This window comes from Mustela erminea, chromosome 2, assembly GCF_009829155.1.
Source record: "Mustela erminea isolate mMusErm1 chromosome 2, mMusErm1.Pri, whole genome shotgun sequence".
NCBI lineage: Eukaryota > Metazoa > Chordata > Mammalia > Carnivora > Mustelidae > Mustela > Mustela erminea.
The window spans coordinates 67,952,961-67,963,699 of record NC_045615.1 but is presented as its reverse complement, the minus strand read 5'-3'; the positions used below and the strand labels follow the sequence as shown (position 1 = coordinate 67,963,699).

The following is a 10,739-nucleotide window of genomic DNA, read 5'->3' as shown; positions in this document are numbered from 1 at the left end:
CCCTCAGCATAGCCCAGAAGTCTACAAGTCCAGTTATATTTCTCTAGAAAAGCCATTTTTCATTATGGTGATAATTATTAATTATATTTTTTTCTTCTTTCCCAATTTCTTTAAATCTCTTGTATTCCTCTCACTTACCACATACTTCATTGAGACCATACGGCCCTGAGATAGAATCCTATGTCAAAATCTAGTTCTCTACTGAGACTTGAAACAAGCTTTCTGGTCTTGTTCTCAAGAATTTTATTCCTTTTCTATACTCTTTTTGCTTTCTTATCTTGCTCTCCCACCAAGCTGAATTCCTAGTGTATAGAGGCAATTTCTTTTGCCTTTGTTTCCTGGGAAATATTAATTGAATATGTACTGTATGATAAAGTCATGGTAGGTTCTGATAATATAATTCTCAATTTCAAGGACTATTGAGGGAGGAAATGTAGACACTTAAATAATAAATATAAAATGTGATATGGTCTAGGTAAAGGGCTGGGTCAGGGAAATCTTGCTCTTAAATTGACATTTAAGTGAAATCTAAGAAATGTTCTGTACTTACCCAAGAGAAGAGGAGAAATTATGTGTTGCCATAAAAAAGGTACAGTATATACAAATGTCCAGAGGCCATAAAGTGTATTCACTATTCAAGAAACTGAAAGAAATCAACATATTATATGTTTCAGGAGGGATTGAATTAGGGGATTAAGATAATGAAGTTCCCAGGGGCTAGTTAGGGAATTTAGATTTTTATCTAAGATCAATGAGAACCCATTTAAGGATTTGAAGCATGAGCTAACATGCTCAGAATTTATTTTTGAAAAATAACTTTTATCATAGGAGCTGACTTGCTTACATCAGAACAAAAGTGAATTTGGATCAATCAGATAACCGTTTCAATTGTGTAGGCTAAAGATAATGACCTACCGGTAATGGAATTGAGAATCTTCAGTATACAGAGGGGAACTGAAGCCTTAATAATGGAGAAGATTTCTAAGACAAAAATGGCGAGAAATTGAGGACAATTCCTTATGGGAGAGTCAAAGAAGAGAAATCTGGAAAGTAAACTGAGAAGGGGCAAATAGAAATAAGAGAGTATTCTATCAAGTGAGTAGATGTTGCTGAAACCTGGACAACATGTTTCAAGAATAAGAGATTAATTAACAGGGTCACATGGTTTAAAAAGAATTTATAAGATTCCAAAGGGAGTGGATACATAGAGAGGTGGTCAAGAGACTAAGTTCTGGAACACCCCACCATTTAAAGTTCAAGAAAATGAGGGGAACCAGCACCTTTCAGGAATATCAAGTCATTGAACACTGAATCTATGTTGAGTTGTACCTGTGTATGTTTATGAAGGAATGGAAGACAGAATATTCAAAAGCATCAAGGTTTTCTGAGGATAAATGAGTTGTTAGAGGTATAAATTACTCATGATTCCTCTAGGTTTTTGCAAACTTAGTATTACTTGTAAATTGGTATTAATTCATTCATGAGGAAAGTGCCCAATTTTCTAAGAAATAATTTGTTAGATAATATGTATAAAAGCCTTTTTATTTTAAAAGGGACTAAATTACACTTTACACAAATGAAGTTTTGTTGTTTATTTTTTAATTAAGGAGAATCTGTGAATTCTGAAAACAAATGGGCCACTTTGAAATTTATACAATGTTTGAATAATGCCTTTTGGTCTAATATAAAGAATATGCAAATCTCTTTTAGCCTTACTCAAAAAATGGAGTGAAAATTATCAGGTAAGGAAGCTTTAATAACATGGTCATGATATGAATGCTTATGAACAAATACACCTAAGAGATGACTCTTAGAAATAACTAATTTATATTAAAATTCCCTCTATACATTGTAGGGCTAGCTAAATAAATTCAGTGTCAGTGTTGCTAAAAAATACTTAATGGGTATAACATTTTTTCCACTAAAAGCTTCATATGTGTTTGGTGAATACAGTGGAGAATTAGGATATTTTTTTGCATGCTGACTTAATGTTATGCCTATGTAGTCAGGTTTAGTAGAAAATGCTACTAACTCATACATCTACAGTTTATGTGTAATTAGGGCAATACCAACCAGATGTCCCACAAATTCTTGAGCCAAGCAAATAACATGACAGAAAGCTGAGTTAAAAAAAATAGAAAAACATCAGAGGGGCCCTTGAGGAAGATGCTCCAGTTTCATAAGCACTAACATTTCAACATGAACATTTCTAAAATGTATATTTCCGAGGCCATTTGGAGTCAATACAAATTCTCTGAAAATGTGGTAGGTTTCAAAACCTCATTCAAAGGGGAGAAAAGACATTTTGCCAATTACATCACATTTTTGCTAGTTTTGCACAGTTTTAATTTAGGCCAGCCTAACATAACACCATGCTAATCCCATACACCCACTATATTAAAATCACTTAATAAAATAATTGCTTCTAAAATATATTAATATAAACATCCAATATAGCAAACAGCTGAATGCCATATTTCTTTTTTCTTCTGCAGTAAGGGTTGCTTTACCACAAACATCTTGGAAAAACACGGGTTCTCCCATCTGCTACAAATTAATGTGAATCAGATCCTAGCAGTCATATTGTCTTTTGTCTATTCTGGGTGCATTAAACACACAATCCGAAGTGAAGGTAAATAAGATGCCCTGCCATTCTCTGTATGCTAAGGAGCTCGGTCTGTTAAATAGACTGCAGTGCACCCTGGGAAATGTTGGATCTGTGCCTGCAGTTCTATTTGTTCAAGTAGCTCATCTTGAAAGCCTGCCCAACCTCAGCTGTAGACTTGGAAGATACAAAGCAAGCAATTTGGATTTTCCAAATTATCAGTCCTTGCAAAGACAGGAAGGAGTCCAGTAATGATAAAGATTCTTCTAATTCTTAAGTAACCAACCCCCATGGGACAAGGATCATTTGAAGAAACTTGGACTCTTTTGTAAGCCAATTTGAATGTGTGTGTGTGTGTGTGTGTGTGTGTGTGTGTTGTCATCTCCATAAGGTGACTGAAAAATGCTTGGTATCATTTCCCAACATCTGTGCCTATTGCTGTCTTTCCAACACAAACTTCCAGATTTTGTGTCACAGCTGTGGTAAAGATTGCAGTTGGCATAACAAGAAATCTCCCCCTCGTGTATACTATGAAAAGCTTCCAGTACTGGTGCTGAGTTCAAAGCCTTGCCCAAAGTAAATCTTCACAGGCAATGTCATTATGTCTTCAAAAAGTGTTTAACAACCATCACCAATCTGGTCAATCCTATATGGAGGTGTGGCTACATCCGAAATAAAAGCAGTCACAAATAATTGATGTCATTGCTTTGGAGACTGATGCAAACTGAGAGGGTATGCCTAGAAAAATTATTTGGTGGGATTTATGTCTATGTTTGGGAACTGAAACAGATATTTCTTTGGTACAATCATTCCATACCAAAATATTTGAATAGGAAAATTTCCCCCACTTTATGGTATGGTTCTTGCAGTGTCCTTTATTTCTAAGATTTCATAAATGTAATTTGAGTCTGCATTAATAAGAAAAAAATGAATTTGTCCTACTCTGTGTTAAAGCGTATCATCAAAGGTAAGTTAAATTGTTTTTAAAAAATAGATAATTGAATAGGCATCTTAGAGATTTCAAGAAAATATTTTTAAAAATTGGCAAATTTTTCTTCTATATGTATTTTGTGCCCAAATAATTATTCAGGGTAAATCCAGAGTCTATAGATTAAAAAAAAAACAAACAAAAACGACAATAGAATTGAGACTTGCAATAATTTGGCCAGCACACAAAACCACTTAGTTAAAAGAATCAGTCAAATTGTACACCTGATTCTAAAATAAACTTACAAATTAAAACCTACAGTAATGACTAGAAAACTAAGTCATTGCTGTGAAAAAGTACAATATACCTGTCATGATGGTTTTCTTACCCTAATTTTTATAGATGCACTTATTAATAACCAGGACTCTCAGCTCAATTACTTCCCAGAGCTCTCCATGCTATTTTTTAAAACTTTTATTTATTTATTTATTTGACAGACAGAGATCACTAGTTGGCAGAGAGGCTGAGAGAGAGGGGGAAGCAGGCTCCCCACCAAGCAGAGAGCCTGATGTGGAGCTCGATCTCTGGACCTGAGATCATGACCCACACTGAAGGCAGAGGCTTTAACCCACTGAGCCACCCAGGAGCCCCCAAAGTTCTCCACACTTTTTATACAGTGATGAATATCAGTGGCTCAAATTACTGCTTCTTAGAACCATTTGCCCAGTCTTGTATTTTATCTTTCTTTCTATTCTGTTATTTTTACTCTTACTATACTTAAGATTTTTGCATTTGCATATGACAAATAGGAAAATTGCTAGATACACTGAAGAAATATTTTTCAATTGGACTACAAGCCAATTCAAATATGTGCTCTGACTCTCAGCACAAATTATTTTCTAATATGCTAGGAGAGTTTTAAGAAAAATTAAGCATATATCTGGCCCTCAAGCAGTTTAAAATCTAGATGTAGTGGAAAATCTAGAAAATATAAGTTATTCATGCAGCAAAATGCATATGAAAAGTTCAGAATTTTGAGGGTGGCAAATTGGTTTTTGAAAGATTATAGAATTTATAGTCATAATTACCATGTCCTAATCATATTCTATGGCTATCAGCTATGTAATTGTGGGAAAGCTGGTGGGCATTTATCATCTTTCTATATGGAGTAATCCTCCTCTTGTTTTGTGTAAATTTTCTTCTGTGATTTATGGTGTAGTCTTGCAATTTTAGAAAACTAAAGTCACTAGGATGGTGCATGACCTAGTCTGGGCCAAACAAAATAATTCCTTAATATTTTTTTTTCTAAATCTGATGGATAAGATTCTTTTTTAATAGGCAGGACACCATAAGGATTAGAATCACAGCTACTAAAAAATCTCAATTGCAAACATACAAGAATAGCTAGCACGAACAAAATAAGCCAGGGTTTTAAATGGAGAAGAAACAAACAAACAAACAAAAAAAGGATTCTCACAATGTTTGGTCCCTGGTTACAATTATTTTAACCTACTTTTTTGCAATCTTTCACAAAGTTTAGTAATGTGAAGAAATTAAGGGGTTTTGGTGTTGCTGTTGGTGGTGATGGTGGTTTTGGTTTTTGTTTTTCTTGGCCAGGTTTGTTTTCTTTCTTTCCCCTAAATTTTTACTTTAATTCTAGTTAACATATAGTGTAATATTGATTTCAGAAGTAGAATTTAGTGATTTGTCACTTATTTAAAACACCCAGTGCTCAACACAAGTTCCCTCCTTAACGCCCATCACCCATTTAGCCCATCCCCCACCCACCTCCCTCCAACAACCCTCAGTTTGTTCTCTATAGTTAAGAGTCCTATGGTATGCTTCCTTCTCTTCCTTTTTTTTCCATTTCTCTACATTCATCTCTTTTGTTTCTTAAATTCCACATATGAGTGAAATTATATGGTACTTGTCTTTGACTGACTGACTTGTTTCACTTAGCGTAATACACTCTGAGTAATATTCCATTATATATATATAAAATGGAATATTAAAATATATTAAAATATATATAAATATATATAATATATATAAAATATATTAAAATATATATATAATGGAATATTAAAAGAAGAGGTGATTTTATATATATATATATATATATATATATATATATATACATACATACACACCACCTCTTCTTTATCCACTCATCAGTTGATGGACATTTGGGCTGCTTCCATAATTGGTTATTATTGATAGTGTTGCTATAAACATCAGGGTGCATGTGACATTTTGAATCAGTATTTTTGTATCCTTTGGTAAATACCTAGTGCAATGCTAGGTTATAGGGTAGTTCTATTTCTTATTTTTTCAGGAAGCTCCATACCTTTTTCCAGATTGGCTGTACACATTTACATTCCCACTAACAGTGTGAGAGGGTTCCCTTTTCTTCACATCCTTGCCAACATCTGTTGTTCCTGTGTTGTTAATTTTAGCCATTCTGACAGGAGTGAGGTGGCATCTCATCATGGTTTTGATTTGGATTTCTCTGATGCTGAGTGATGCTGAGCATCTTTTCCCTTGTCTGTTAGACATCTCTATGTCTTCTTTGGAAAAATATCTATTTATAGCTTCTGCTCATTTCTTAATTGGATTATTTGTTTTGTTTGGGTGTGGAGTTTGGTAAGTTCTTTATAGATTTTGAAAAATAACCCTTTATCAGGTATGCCATTGGCAAATATATTTTCCCATTCTGGGGGTTGTATTTTAGATTTGTTGATTGTTTTCTGTGCTGTGCATAAGATTTTTATTTTGATGAAGTCACAATAGTTCATTTTTGCTTTTGTTTCCCTTGCCTCCAGAGACGTGTCCAGCAAGAGGTTCCTGTGGCAAGATGTTCCTGTGGCCAAGGTCAAAGAGGTTGCTGTCTGTGTTCTCCTTTAGGATTCTGATGGATTCCTGTCCCAGTTTAGGCCTTTCATCCATTTTGAATTTATTTGTGTGTATGATATAAGAAAGTGGCCCAGTTTTATTTCTCTGCATGTTGCTGTCCAGTTTTTCCAACACCATTTGTTGAAGAGACTTTTTTCCACTGGATAGTCTTTACTGCTTTGACAAAAATTAGTTGACCATGTAGTTGTAAGTCTATGTCTGGCCTTTCTATTCTGTTCCATTGATCTATGTGCTCGTTTTTGTGCCCGTACCATACTGTCTTGATGACTACAGCTTTATAGGATAGCTTGGAATCTGGAATTGTGATGTCTCCTGCTTTGTTTTTCTTTTTCAAGATTGCTTTGGCTATTCTAGTCAGGCTTGTTTGGATTATCCTTCTAGCAGTTTTACACAAAGAACTTTGACTGATAACTGTGACTGAAAGTGACTTATAGTTCCTGATTATGCTAGGTTCTGTTTTTTTTTTTTGGTTGTTGTTAGTCATTACTTGAATAACACATATATGCACATGCACACATATTTTTAACTTAAAAAATATACACCAGAGAAAAAAGAATGAATAGCTCCTGGATAACTGTGTGAAACAGAATCAAATTCAATAGTATAAAGAGAATTCAAGTACTCAGAATTTAAGTATTAAAATGTTGAAAATAAAGAGGAAATAGAGGGGGAAAACAAAAGTCAGAAATTATATATCAAAATGATATTAGTAAGACCAAAGATAAGTATTTTAATATAAATGTAAATGAGTAAAAAAAAATTCAATAAAAAATTTAGGCAAAAATACTGGAATCCCATTACCGCATTCTATTTGTAACAAAGTAGAGGATGATTTAAACACACACACACACACACACACACATGTATATATCCTTATAAAGATTTTATTTATTTATTTGAAAGAGAAAGAGAGACAGAGATAGTGAGAGAGAGCTCAGGAGCAGGGAGGAAAGGAAGAAGCAGGCTCCCTGAGCAGGAAGCCCAAAGCAGAGCTTGATCCCAGGACCCCAGGATCATGAGCCAAAGGCAGATGCTTAACCATCTGAGCCAGCCAGACACCCATACTTGTATTTATCACCCCATCGATATGTAATTTCTACTGAATGGACTCAGAAATATAAGATTTGGTTGTCAATTGCACTGTGGGTATGCTGACCCCTTCAATTTCCCCAAATGTGGGAAACCCAATTGCATAATTTGTGGTAGCAAGGGACTGCATACATGCTCTCTCATGTTTAAAAAAAAAAAAAAAAAGGAAAAAAATTATTTTCAAAGAAAATTCTTATATTGGCTCTAAAAAGTGGAAAATATACCATTACCATGTAGGAAACCACAATTTCTGCAAGAAAAGATGGGACTGAAGAAAAAGCTCAGTTAAATCTTGTGTGAAAATATGCACAAATTCCTATAGTATAAACTTGCTAGAACTTTCAGAGTAGCAAGCAAAACTTTTTGTGCAGAGTAAGTGAAGGACATTTGAAAATGTTCAAAAATTTACAAAATACACTAACATATAATCATCTTGAAAAAATTGTTAAATAAACAGCCCAGTAAACTAAGAATGGAATCATAATTAAGAAACCAAGGGCAAGGAACACAGTAGAGTCTCAATAGAGTAGTACCTGCTCCCAGCAATTTCTCTTTCTCTGCAATGGCCCTGAGGCATAGAGAGGGAATTCTGAGATTCTTTTCTGTGTACTACAAGTGATTGGCCATGTGATGGTCACCTGAATCAAGATAGAAAATAGAAATAAAAAATATAATAGAAAATAGAATGTTTGAACTGGAACTATCAAAAGCAGTATTCAGGACTTCTCAAGTAGACAACCCCAAAATATGTCCATATTGTTGACGGCATTGGTCTATCCTCTTTGGAGGAATCTAGTCTATGGTATGAAAAAAAAAAAGATAATCCAGAAGAAAAGAAGGAATAAAAAAAGAGAGAGGTCCCAATGTCCTCTAAATCTCTCAGCTACACCCTTGTATCATCAGCAATTATATGAGACTATATAATATCCTGCCAATAAATTATATCTCTAAGTTAGAGTTGTCTCTTTCATCCAAAGGGTCCTGCTTAATATGGAGTGTAGCAAATGGAAGTCTCCAAATTATGGAACTGGCCAAGATGAGGTATGATAAGGGACAGTGAAGATCTTCACTTGCCAAAGCATAACAAATCAGCACTCTTAGTGCTATAGCTTTTTCCTGCACATTTTAAAACTGGAGGTATATCATTGTCATCCTGATGGATTTAGGCACATCAGAAATAGTATAATAAACTCATCGTATGCTGTATAACAAAGATTTCTGTTTTCCCAGCCTGAGATTTCATACCAAAAATGTGTTCAGTATGCATGGTTGTTTGAAATTAAAATTTTTCCTTTTCTCTTTTGTCCCTTTGCATGTTAAAGGTGATAGGCCCAGGAGATTTCCTGTAACATAATCATTCCAGCACCAATTTTCTGGAAAAAAGAAAAGGAAAGAAGAAAAAAAAAGGTGGGGTGGGGGTAGAGCATAGAATAGGAGAGAAAAAAGGAGAAAAAGGAAGCTACAGAAAATATATAGAAAAAAAGAACAACAGATATTGGCAAGGATGCAGAAAGGGGACCCTCCTACACTGTTGGTGGAAATGCAAGCTGGTGTAGCCACTCTGGAAAACAGCATGGAGGTTCCTCAAAAAGTTGAAAATAGAGCTGCTGTACAACCCAGGAATCGCACTACTGCATATTTACTCTGTATTTACTCTAAAGATACAGATGTAGTGATCTGAAGGGGCATGTGCCCCCGAATGTTTATAGCAGCAATGTCCACAAAAGCCAAACTGTGGAAAGAACCTACATGTCCATCAATAGATGAATGGCTAAAGAAGACGTTGCATATCTTACAATGGAATACTTTGCAGCCATTAAAAATGAAATCTTGCCATTTGCAATGATGTGGCTGGAACTAGAGGCTATTATGCTAAGTGAAATAAGTCAATCAGAGAAAGACAATTATCAGATGATCTCTCTGATACAAGGAATTTGAGAGGCAGGGTAGGAGGTTGTGGGGGGAAGGGAGTGAAAAAATGAGACAAGATGTGACCAGAGAGGGAGACAAACTGTAAGAGACTCCTAATCTCAGGAAACAAACTGACAGTTGTTGGGGGTGGTTGCGGGAGAGATTGGGTGGCTGGGTTATGGATAATGGGAAGGGTATGTGCTATGGTGAGTGCTGTGAATTATGTATATTCATATACCTGTTACCCCCAAAACAAAAAATACACTAGATGTTAATAAAATTAAAAAAGACTTAAATAAAATATTAGACAATTTCTAGATCAAAGCCATGAAACAATGTATTCAGATATTTTTAAGCATTTATTTAAAACTTCTCTTTATGCTTTGTTTGTTTCTTTTTATAAACACTGGCATTATTAACTTTTGTTACAAATAACCTCAATTAAACTCAAATGTTTCTAATAGTTTGTGAACAAATGGAATTATTGTAATATATTTTTCTTCTAAGGCCGACTAATAGCATCAGAAAATTTAAAAAAATGTATACTAAAATCACTGAGAATTTAAATTTTATATAAAAAATTATGTGAAGAAATTTTATAGGACTAAATATCGTGCCATTGTAATGTGTTTGGATTTTGCAAGATTCCTCTCATAAAAGATACCTGCGCATTTAGATCACATATGTTGATTGTAATTCCATTATTCCCTCCAGTAACTTTTCACCAGTAACTTTTATTCTCCAGTAACTTTTAAATGATTGCAGCCATTTTTTTCCAATTTTGATTTGGGAGGTATTTGCATACATAAGCACCTACATATACATGCAAAAATAGTGATGTATAACTATAGAAATCTTTGAGGCAAGTAACCAACTATTTTATGAATTAAAACATTTCAGGGGCACCTGGGTGGCTCAGTGGGTTAAGCCGCTGCCTTCGGCTCAGGTCATGATCTCAGGGTCCTGGGATCTAGTCCTGCATCAGGCTCTCTGCTCAGCAGGGAGCCTGCTTCCTCCTCTCTCTCTCTCTCTCTGCCTGCCTCTCTGCCTACTTGTGATCTCTCTCTGTCAAATAAACAAATAAAATCTTAAAAAAAAAAAAACATTTCATTCTCTATTTGACATATCGTCATGGGTAATCATAATCACTTTCTTCTTGTTGGGTAGAACCCAAGAAGATCTCCATGTATAATAAATATTTTTTCTTTACAGCAATTCAAACAGGCTGCCCAAGTATGAGCCTTCTGTTTGAATGATCCCAGGGCCAATAATTTATTCTTAATTTTCTGTGGT

The 10,739-nt window shown here is 34.7% G+C and overlaps 1 pseudogene; it reads left to right on the top strand.

Annotated features, from left to right (window-relative positions):
- The first annotated feature begins 7,507 nt into the window (after positions 1-7,507).
- LOC116585470 lies at positions 7,508-7,680 on the top strand (annotated as a pseudogene).
- The last annotated feature ends 3,059 nt before the right edge of the window (positions 7,681-10,739 follow it).